The sequence below is a fragment of the Emys orbicularis genome, chromosome 1 (genome assembly GCF_028017835.1).
Source record: "Emys orbicularis isolate rEmyOrb1 chromosome 1, rEmyOrb1.hap1, whole genome shotgun sequence".
Lineage (NCBI taxonomy): Eukaryota > Metazoa > Chordata > Testudines > Emydidae > Emys > Emys orbicularis.
Window position 1 is genome coordinate 215,963,818 of NC_088683.1, and position 9,512 is coordinate 215,973,329.

General features: G+C 48.4%; 1 pseudogene; it reads left to right on the forward strand.

Annotated features, from left to right (window-relative positions):
• The first annotated feature begins 209 nt into the window (after nt 1-209).
• On the forward strand, nt 210-7,082 carry LOC135893964 (zona pellucida sperm-binding protein 4-like; annotated as a pseudogene).
• Nucleotides 7,083-9,512: the final 2,430 nt, after the last annotated feature.

Consider the following 9,512-nt stretch of genomic DNA (forward strand, 5'->3'; position numbering starts at 1 on the left):
TTTCACCTGGACTCTGCCCAATCATAGCTGCCTCTGGGGTATAAAGGTGCCAGGTTAAGCATAAGTGCTTTATGGGTTACTGCTAGGAAGTCAGTATGGCCGGTGTAGGGTAGACCAGGTGCCCTCTAGGAGCTGTGCTCTTGTGTGTGTTGTATTGTTCCTTGGCTTTGAGAACTTGGGATGTTTTTTTAGAGGACTCTAGCATCTTGGTGTGTGGCCGGAAAAGCCTGCAGTTCACTCTGCCTCTAAGCAAGGATGGAAGGGTGTCCCATGAACTGACTGCTTGGGGTAAGTGAGGGTAAGGCTGTAAGAACCTGGCAGTGTCTTCCTGTACCAGGGTGTGGTTACACTGAGAAGGAACAGAAGTGAATTTCTGCCTTTAGCTCCTGTGGCCTGATATCAAAGCCTTGTCTAATAGCTAGCTCATCCCTAGTGCAACTGAGTAACTGCTTATATGAGTTGAGTTCATGCTTACAATAGTGCTACTTGAGGGTATAGCCTCTGAGGGTTAGGTGCCTGTATGCTACTCTTCTACTTCAATCCTCTTACTAGATGTTATCTCCTATAGTAAGTTGGGGGGGGGGAGGTTGCAGAGCTCTTAATAGCTAATTAAATAACTCCTTTACCCCCTTCCTCTGTACTATATACTGACCACCTTGTTCTTGCCTCCTGGGGTTCCCTAGATACTGTTGGGCGGTCTCACACTTTGCAGAATGACTCTACCTGTGGGATTTGGGTGTCTCAGACTCCAGATGGCTCCAGGAAAATTGATGCTTCCTATGATGGTTGTTACATCTATGAATGGGTGAGTGAACTTGGGGTGCCTGCATAGGGTTCTGGTAATGCTGCTCTAACAGTCCTGACTCCTGTGGATTTCTCTTCCACAGAATGGCAATTACCTGATGGTGGTTGGGATTGAAGGGACAGATGCAGATGGGCACAAGGCCCTCCGTGAAAAGGTGCTCCGATGCCACACTGCCCAGCCAGGTAAGGGTCTAGTGTCTGATGTGAAACACCCTTGGCTGTTTGACTACTGGTGAGTGAATGCTTTCTCTAAAGATGGCTGTTTTCCTCCAGTTACACTAAGGGAGGCCTAAACAGAGAAGGTCCATCTGTTTCCCTTCTCTCCTCCTTGTGGCAAGGTAGCAATTATGGGGCCAATGTTACACACAATCCTCATAGTTTTTGCTTATCCTCATTTGCTAGGGTACATCCCCACCATGCCTCTGGTTGGCTGCGCTTCTCAGAGCCTGGAGTTAATTATATTTGTATTCGCACCTGGGGACCCCAGTCATGGACTAGGGATTGTTCTAGGCCAGTTATACTCACTCCTCAGTGGTTCAGAAGCCAAATGAGCAATTAACATTACCCAAAAGAGCCCCAGTAGTGTGAATTCAATGTTTCATTTACTTACCTTAAATTCTAAGTATTTCCTGGAGGTGCTTCTCTTCTCTCCTTCCACCTCCCATGGTATAAACTCCAGGGGGATTGAAAGTATTTACCAGAGCTCCGCTCTGGCTGAATTTAAGGGTGTGTATGTCCAACCAGATATTTTTACCAACTACAATTGTTTAATAACATAGTATAAGCATCCTGATTGTTAATTAAATCAGCCTTTTAATATCATGCATTGCAAAGAACCACAGGAGACTCATTGAAGAGCCACTTGCAGCTCTTGAGCATCAGTCTGAGTATCCCTGTTCTAGGCTGTAGAAGAGCGTACAGCACCTGTCTTTTCTCTTCTTCTCTCCTCTTCTCCCCCCTCCCCCCCTCTCAAATTTTATCAAGGTGTCCCATTTATAAAGAACTCATAACATTGTGTTAACATACATGAGTGTAATAGTCTGAGTCTGGAATTATGCAGATTGGACTCAAGCCTCAGAGTATTTTTGAGCTGGATTCCACTGTCCTGCATAAAACCTCCCCACACCACTGCATTTTAACTAGTCTGAAGTGCTATGTAAAAGGAATCCTCAACATCCCTATGAGATGGACCATTTTAAGCATTATTCCCACTTCCCTGATAGGGAGACTGTGGCAGGGGGAGAGCTTGGCCCAAGGCTACACAGCAAATCTATGACGGAGCTAGGATTAGAGTTTGGGGGTGGGCTGCCTCCCTCCCTCCCTCCGAGCCTGGTGCTCAAGATCCTGGACCATGCTTACCTCTGAGCAACTCAACGGAGCCTCTGCAAACTTGCATGGGTCCAGAGTGCAACCCTCAAGCCCCCAGCTCGAGGGCATGTGCTCAGGGGCTCCTCTCGCCCCACTCTTTTTTTTTTTTTTTTTTTCCCCTTTCCCTCTTGCTCTGATCTCCTTGTGAATTTCCAGCTGTCTTTCAGCCTTGGATGCTCCAAGCCCCAGTGTCTGTGCTGCCATCCAGAGCCAGGACCGACTGTCCTGCATGCTTCTGCCTATCACACAGGGAGACTGTGAAGAACGAGGCTGTTGCTACGATCCCACTGATAGGTTGAAGCCTTGTTACTATGGCAACACAGGTGAGTTTTTAGGTACATGAATAGCCAATACAGCTGACCCCTCATTGGGGAGGGGGGCATGGAGTGGCTGGCCAGCCTAGCATGGAAGGCTGAATAGGGCTTGCAACATACCTTGTACTGTGCTAGTTAGTTTTTAACCCTGATATTAGAATAACATTCCACCCATCATAAGAATGAAGACTGTTTCAGTGTTTTTTGCCATGTATAGTAATAAACCCAGACTCATGGTCCAGGATTCACATCACATTCCCTGTTGGAGCTGCAGTGGTCAATACGGAGTCCATTGTCAATGTACCTTTGAGCACCTAGCACTTGCTCCTTTGGGTCCCCTAGAGGGGCATAGTGGACCTTGGTGGGGTTCTGGCCAGATATAGGCCAAGCTATTGGCTTCCAATCCCATTGTTCTAAGACTCTCTCCCTGAGATGGGGAGACTTCCCTAGCCTTGTCTTACCTGTCACTTGCTCACTTCCAGTGACAGCACAGTGCACTCCAGATGGCCAGTTCTCCATTGTGGTTTCTCGGGATGTGACTCTGCCACCCCTGATCCTGGATTCTGTGCATTTGGCCAGTGGGAGCAGTACTGGCTGTGTCCCTGTGGTGAAAAACAATGCCTTCGTCCTGTTCCAGTTTCCACTCTCTGCCTGTGGCACCACTTTCCAGGTAAAGGTTGGGGAGGCTAAGATGGGGTCACTTGACTGGAACAGCAGGGTTGTGTGGGTCAAGAACCAGGTGCACTGGCAGGCCCCTTCCTAAGACTGATCCCATACCAACCCTACTAGGAAATTCTCTGGCTTCTAATCTGTCTCAAACCTGACTATGAATGGGGCAGAGCAGAGGGGTCATTGCCTGATCTTCCATTGCAGATGGATGGGGCCATGGGTGTGTATGAAAACGAACTGGTGGCAGACCAGGATGTGAGAACCTGGAGTCTGGGATCCATCACCCAGGACAGCACCTTCAGGTAACCTCATGAGGCTCACTCCTAATCACCCCTCTGCATCTGTAGAGCTGCTTTTCAAGTGAGCCCTGTTCAGATCATTCTACTAGTGTCAAGTTCAAGACCAGATACTCCTCCAGCAAACCCTTGCATTGCAGTTACCAGGAGCTGCAGAGTGACTCCCCTACTATCCTGGATTCTCCTAGCTCACTTCATGGCCTGTCTCCTTTGGAGGCTTAAGGAGGTGACTTAAATACTGAGCAGTTGCAGCCTTCCCCTTCTGGGTGGGAGGGATTCCTGACTGCTTTCATGACCTCTCTCTCCTGACTGGTGCACATCTACACCCCCAAACTAAATGTCCCCAGTGGCTGGCTGGTCCTGACTAGCTGTCAGACTTGATGGCTTCTCTCCCCACCAGGTTGCATGTCCGCTGTAGTTACTCTGCCAGTGGTAACTTCCTCCCTCTGAGCATCCAAGTCTTCACCCTGCCACCACCCCCTGCTGTGTCCCAGCCTGGCCCCCTCACACTGGAGCTGCGCATTGCCACAGGTAGCTAACTCTTCTTCAGCCCCGGAACAAGTCTCATTCTTACTACTTGGTGCAGGATTTTGGTCTATGCCTGAGCTCTTGCCTTAATGGGAGGGGAGGCTAAATGCAGTGTGGAGTGGGTCTGGGGAGGTGAAGGTGGGAGATAAGACTGAGTGAGTGTCATTAGCATGGGGTTATGGCTGTAACTGGGTTGTTAGTCCAATCACGCTGACTAATTCAGTTTTAAATTAATGTTCTTCCTGCTGTCTAGATAACTTGCCTTTCCTCTGCCTAGTAAGAAAAGGCAGCTCTGCTAATGTATTCTGGGTAGGGTTGCTGATTTTGGTTGGATGTATTCCTGGATGTTTCATCACATGACAGTCTAAGATTAATCTTAAATTATAACCCAGAATTAGGATTGCCAACCATCTAGGATTGGGTTGTGTTTCTGCTACTTTAATTCCTGGAGACTACTTCAGTGGCAGGGGTAGGAGGGAGAAGTTGGGCCTCTTCTGTGTGGCTGCAGCCACACATATTGGACTAAGCTTTTCTAATTACTCTGAGTGACTTCTGTCCATTTGTCTTATTCTAGAGCAGGGTTATGGATCCTACTATGCAGACAGAGATTACCCTGTAGTGAAGGTCCTGCGTGACCCCCATCTACGTGGAGGTCCGGATCCTGCGGAGAACTGACTCAAACCTGGTTCTGGTTCTCCACCAGTGCTGGGCCACTCCCAGTGCCAATCCTCAGCAGCAGCCACAGTGGCCAGTCTTGGTGGATGGGTGAGTGACTGGGGGGGTGTAGGGTCACACTGGGTTGGGGAGTGTAGGACACCTTCTAAGTACTGCTTTCCTCATTCCTAGGTGCCCATACACAGGAGACAACTACCAAACCCAGCTGGTGCCTGTGGGAGCTGCCACAGGGCTGCAGTTCCCATCTCACTACCAGCGCTTCATCATCTGCACCTTCACCTTTGTGGACTCTGCTTCCCAGCAGACATTTACAGGCCCAGTATGACTTATAATTGATAAGTGACCCTTTCATATCCCATGGTGTTGGCTTCCCCTCCTGGCTCTTGCCCTTGCCCCTCCCTGATGCTCTACAACCATTGCTACATGTATGGGAGTCTGGTTCTTCTCTAGCTGCTGACAGTTAAACTTGGCTATCTGACTTTCCTAGGAAAGGTTTCCCACTGGGACAGACTTTCGGGGGGGGGGGGGAAGCACTCTTGATGCACAGGGCTGTAGCTCTGTTCTAAGATATCACTCGGAGTTCCATGTGAGTCCCATGTTACACCAAGCCATGGGGTCAAAGGGGAGGTGCTATACAAGCATGGAGCTGAGCCCAGTCCAGGGGGGGCATCAGAACTACAACTCCCATGAGGCAATCCATCCCCATAGGAAAATGGAGTTTATTGTTGAACTGATGCATGACTAACACTTCAGGTTAGTCTTAGTCTGTTATATGGGGGTGGGGGGACTCCTAGCCAGCTCTACTTGTGATGTTCCTGTCTGTCCTGCTGTTCTATAGCTTGCAACTCCCAGTGTTGGTCTCTTCCAGACTCTCTCCCTTCCATTGAATGAAGTTTAGGATTAACTTATCCATGCAGGATGAGAATCCTCAAGCTCCATTGCTTGAGCAAGTCTCTCTAGGGTGGAAGAGCAACTCCAGAGCCTCAGGGTGTTACCACCTTCCCCTGAATGAGAGGGTGACTCTGAAATGCATTGACCATCACCAAGGCACTTGGTTGTGAAGAGGGCTCCCTCAACTCTAGACAGTATTTGGTCCTGCCATGCGGGCAGGGGACTGGACTTGATGACCTCTCAAGGTCCCTTCCAGTCCTAGAATCTATGAACTTGAGCATGTCCTCATACCCTGAAGTTAAGGGTATCCTGACACAAGGATGCAAAGGCAGTCACTAAACCTGTATGGAGCTTGCAGTTTAGAAGGGGCTTTGGGGCAGCAGGGCCCTAACCACCTCACCTCTCTCCTAGGTGTAACTGCACTGCAGTGCCTCCGTGTGCCAGCCCTCCTTGCTAGCATCCTGCACCACCACCTGCCCTGCTGCAGTCTGTGAGTATCCTAGCTCTTCTGCCTCCCTTCTCCCTGTAGGATGGGATAACAGTGCCTGGCAGGCATGGGGTTTCTCTAAACCTATTCTGAGGAACTAGGAGTATCCTCCACTTCACCTGCTCCTGTCATGAAGCTCTCTTGTCTGGGTACAAACCCCCTGTGATACTGAGGAGTAACTTGATTCTCACTTCCCCTGTCACTGACTGTGGATGACAAGAGCTGATCTATGAAAGAATTTGGCTTCCAAATGGGAAAGGATGTTGTACTCAATCCCTGAGCAATGCATTACCCTAGCTATGATATGAAGACAAGAATAGGCAATTTTGGATTCCTTCCTGACAGGAAAACTCTGTGGTGTAGGAGTATGGTGGGTTTTGCAGCTAACCTCTTGCTTGCCTTACAGGGGGCAGAAGGAGCTCTGAGCAGCATCTTCAGGATGGCCTTTCCCACATCACCAGCAGGGGACCTGTGATTCTCCTCCAGGACAGGCCAAAGAGAGAAGCTGCCACGGATAGATTAAGTGCCTGAGTCATGGTGTAGATCTAGGTCTAAAACTTGCCCTTAAGTCCAGAGGCGATCCATAAGAGATGAGCTGTCCAGTAGTACAAAGGTCAACTCAAGGGGACCTTCACCACACTGGTGGCCTCTGAACATGGACACTGAGCCAGGGCAAAAACTCTGGCACTGATTCACCATTATTGGCTCTATCCTATGGGTATTCTGGTCAGATCTGAAATGGTGGCAGCTGCCGCCTCAGTGAGGCAACATTTCTCCTAGCAGCTGAGGGTGGGAGTCTGTCCTGAGCAGTAAGAGGCTGGGGGTTAAGAGGCCATGTCTGATCACCTGATTCCTACCCCACCCTGAGCAGAGCATATCTAGTAACAGGCTTCTCTGCTGGCAGGCTTGCCTCTGAACACTAAATTATCCTGGACTCTAGCCTGGGCCAGTGGAGCACTTCTTCTGGGGGCTCTGTTCATGTCACTCCTGGCTGCTGCATGGTGGAGATGGAGGAGAAATGCAGCTTGTAAAACCAGTATCTCTCAATAAAAAAAGCATTGAAGACCTATGCTCTCTTGCTCTTCATTGACCACCCCTGGAGCCTCCTAAGGTTTGGAAAGCAAACTTGAGGTGGTGGGAAGGATAAGCAGTTTCTATAAACTTTCACACACTTCCTCCACCCCACCCCTTGTGCCATTGCTACTCTCTGCTAACATTAGCATAGACTGCCTTGGTTTGATCATAGCTGGTATCTTGTAGTGGCAATTGCTTAATGCAGCTCAGCTTGGGTTTGAACTGATGCCTTCCAGCTCTCGCTGTCAAAAGCATGTGCTTATGATGCTCCTGTCTTTCTGAAAGCACTTAGCATATGCATTGGTGGGATGGTGTAATAGAGAGCATTAAACACCCTCTCCAGGGAAGGAACTTGTTACCTTAGCATCTCAACTACCTTGGGGGAGTTGGACACAATCCTGATCACTGGTGCATAAAATGGTATGAAAGAGTAGTCCACTATGACCATCCAGCTACAAAGCAGATGCTTCACCTAACTAGTAGCAACATTGTGGAGCTTAATGTTTGAGTTTTGGCTGTTGGAGCATGAAACATCTCCATCTTTTATACTGAACTCTAATGCAGTCATGGGGCCACTCTGGTCATGCTCACTCAGGCCCTTGTGAGAGGGCTTGAACAGGGTCACTCAGACTTGTCAAACTATCTCGTCCTAGTACAAATTCCACTGAGTCAACAAGCTCATTCCTCAGTCTAGCAGAACAGGCCAAGCAAAGGGTGAAAACAAACATTCCACTTGTAGACAGGTGTGTTGTTGGTGTGAGGACATTGCAAAGCTAAATGCAGGAAGAAACTAAACAAACCTACTGCCTGTTAAGGAAATTGCTAACTAATCCCCAAACCTGTTTTTACTGGATCATAGTTGATGTTGGGGAGGCTGGTGACATGACAAATGGGTGTGGGGGAGGGAGGATGTAGCCAGTTCAACAGTAGTATAATGAATATACTTAACAGGGCTAAATAAGTAGCAAGAATTAAAGTTGTCTGTGTGTTTCCTAGCTCTTGCATGTTGGTAATTTAGCTTTTGGGTCTGGTGGCACCTTAAAGACTAACATTTATTTGGGCATAAGCTTTCGTGGGTAAAAACATCACTTCAGATGCATCTGAAGAAGTGAGGTTTTTACCCACGAAAGCTTATGCCCAAATAAATCCCTTAGTCTTTAAGGTGCCACCAGACTCCTTGTTTTTTTGTAGATACAAACTAACACAGCTACCCTCTGATACTTACCGTGTGTGTTAACTTTCTAGATTAAATTAAAAAAAAGTTCCTTGGTCATCTATACTACCCCCCATGCAGTAGCATTGGAACTGTACAGAGGGGTGAGTGGGATAGTGTGCCATTGGTTTCATGCTTACATTCTGACAGCAGAGTAAGAGTGAGGGACTGCCTCCCTTGCAGCCTCCTGGAAGCAAATGTGCTCTACTGCACATTGACCCTTGTGCCCCATCCCCTCTAACCATGTCTACTCCCATCAGATTTCTGGTCCTAGAGTCCCTGCGTAGCCAGTCCTGCTTCCCACCCCCACTCCCTACATACTCCTTCTCAGTCTTTCCCTTGCCCCAAGCTCTTCATGCGCTTTCAGCTGGCTCCCAGTTCTTGTACCCAGCCAAGTCTAGTCTCTGCCACCAAGCTTCTTTCCTCTTCTCTGCTCCACTCTACTCCCCTGGCTCTGTGCAACAACCTAGGGCTTGTACCTCCTATGAATGAGGCTGGCTTCCTTGTACCTAGCCTATCACCAGGAAGGTCCCTGAAAGCATCAGACACATGTGCTTTGAGCTCTCAGATGCAGTGCTCAGCCTAGAGAAGCTATTGTAAGGAAAGTCCCACTGTGCACCTGCAACAGTTGGCGGGAGCATCATCAGTTGATTTCTTTAGATGGCACAGTCTGCTCAGCATGAGGAGCTGTGAGAGGCTTGAGCAGGCTCCGTAAGGATGGACTCCTCAGACGGTGAGGTGCAAAGCACTAGCATACCTCTGAGCATGTGTGAACTACATTTGTGGTCTTTTTAAGGCTTATAACAAACATTCAGATGGCAAGAGGCATGTCCCTGACACACAAGCTCCCTGCCTGCCAAATTGTAGGTCTTTACTTCAAAGCATGGGGGTACTACACCATTTCTATCGAAAGGTCAGGGGAATTTTAACACTGACACATTTCTCTTCCCCACCCTCCTTCTGGGAAACAGGTGAGTGATCAGTGCTAAATTTTCCACAAGCAGAAAAACCTGTGCCTGAGGCATATAGTAAAGAAAACTTCATCCCACCTGATTAAAGTTTTTCAAAATTACAAGCAATTGAAAGCAGGATCTTATAATGGGATGTCAGGTAACCTTGACAGGCTGTAGCATTAGCCCCACTTATCCTACATAGTACTTATACAAACAGCATTTGCTCTCTTAGTGTTTCTA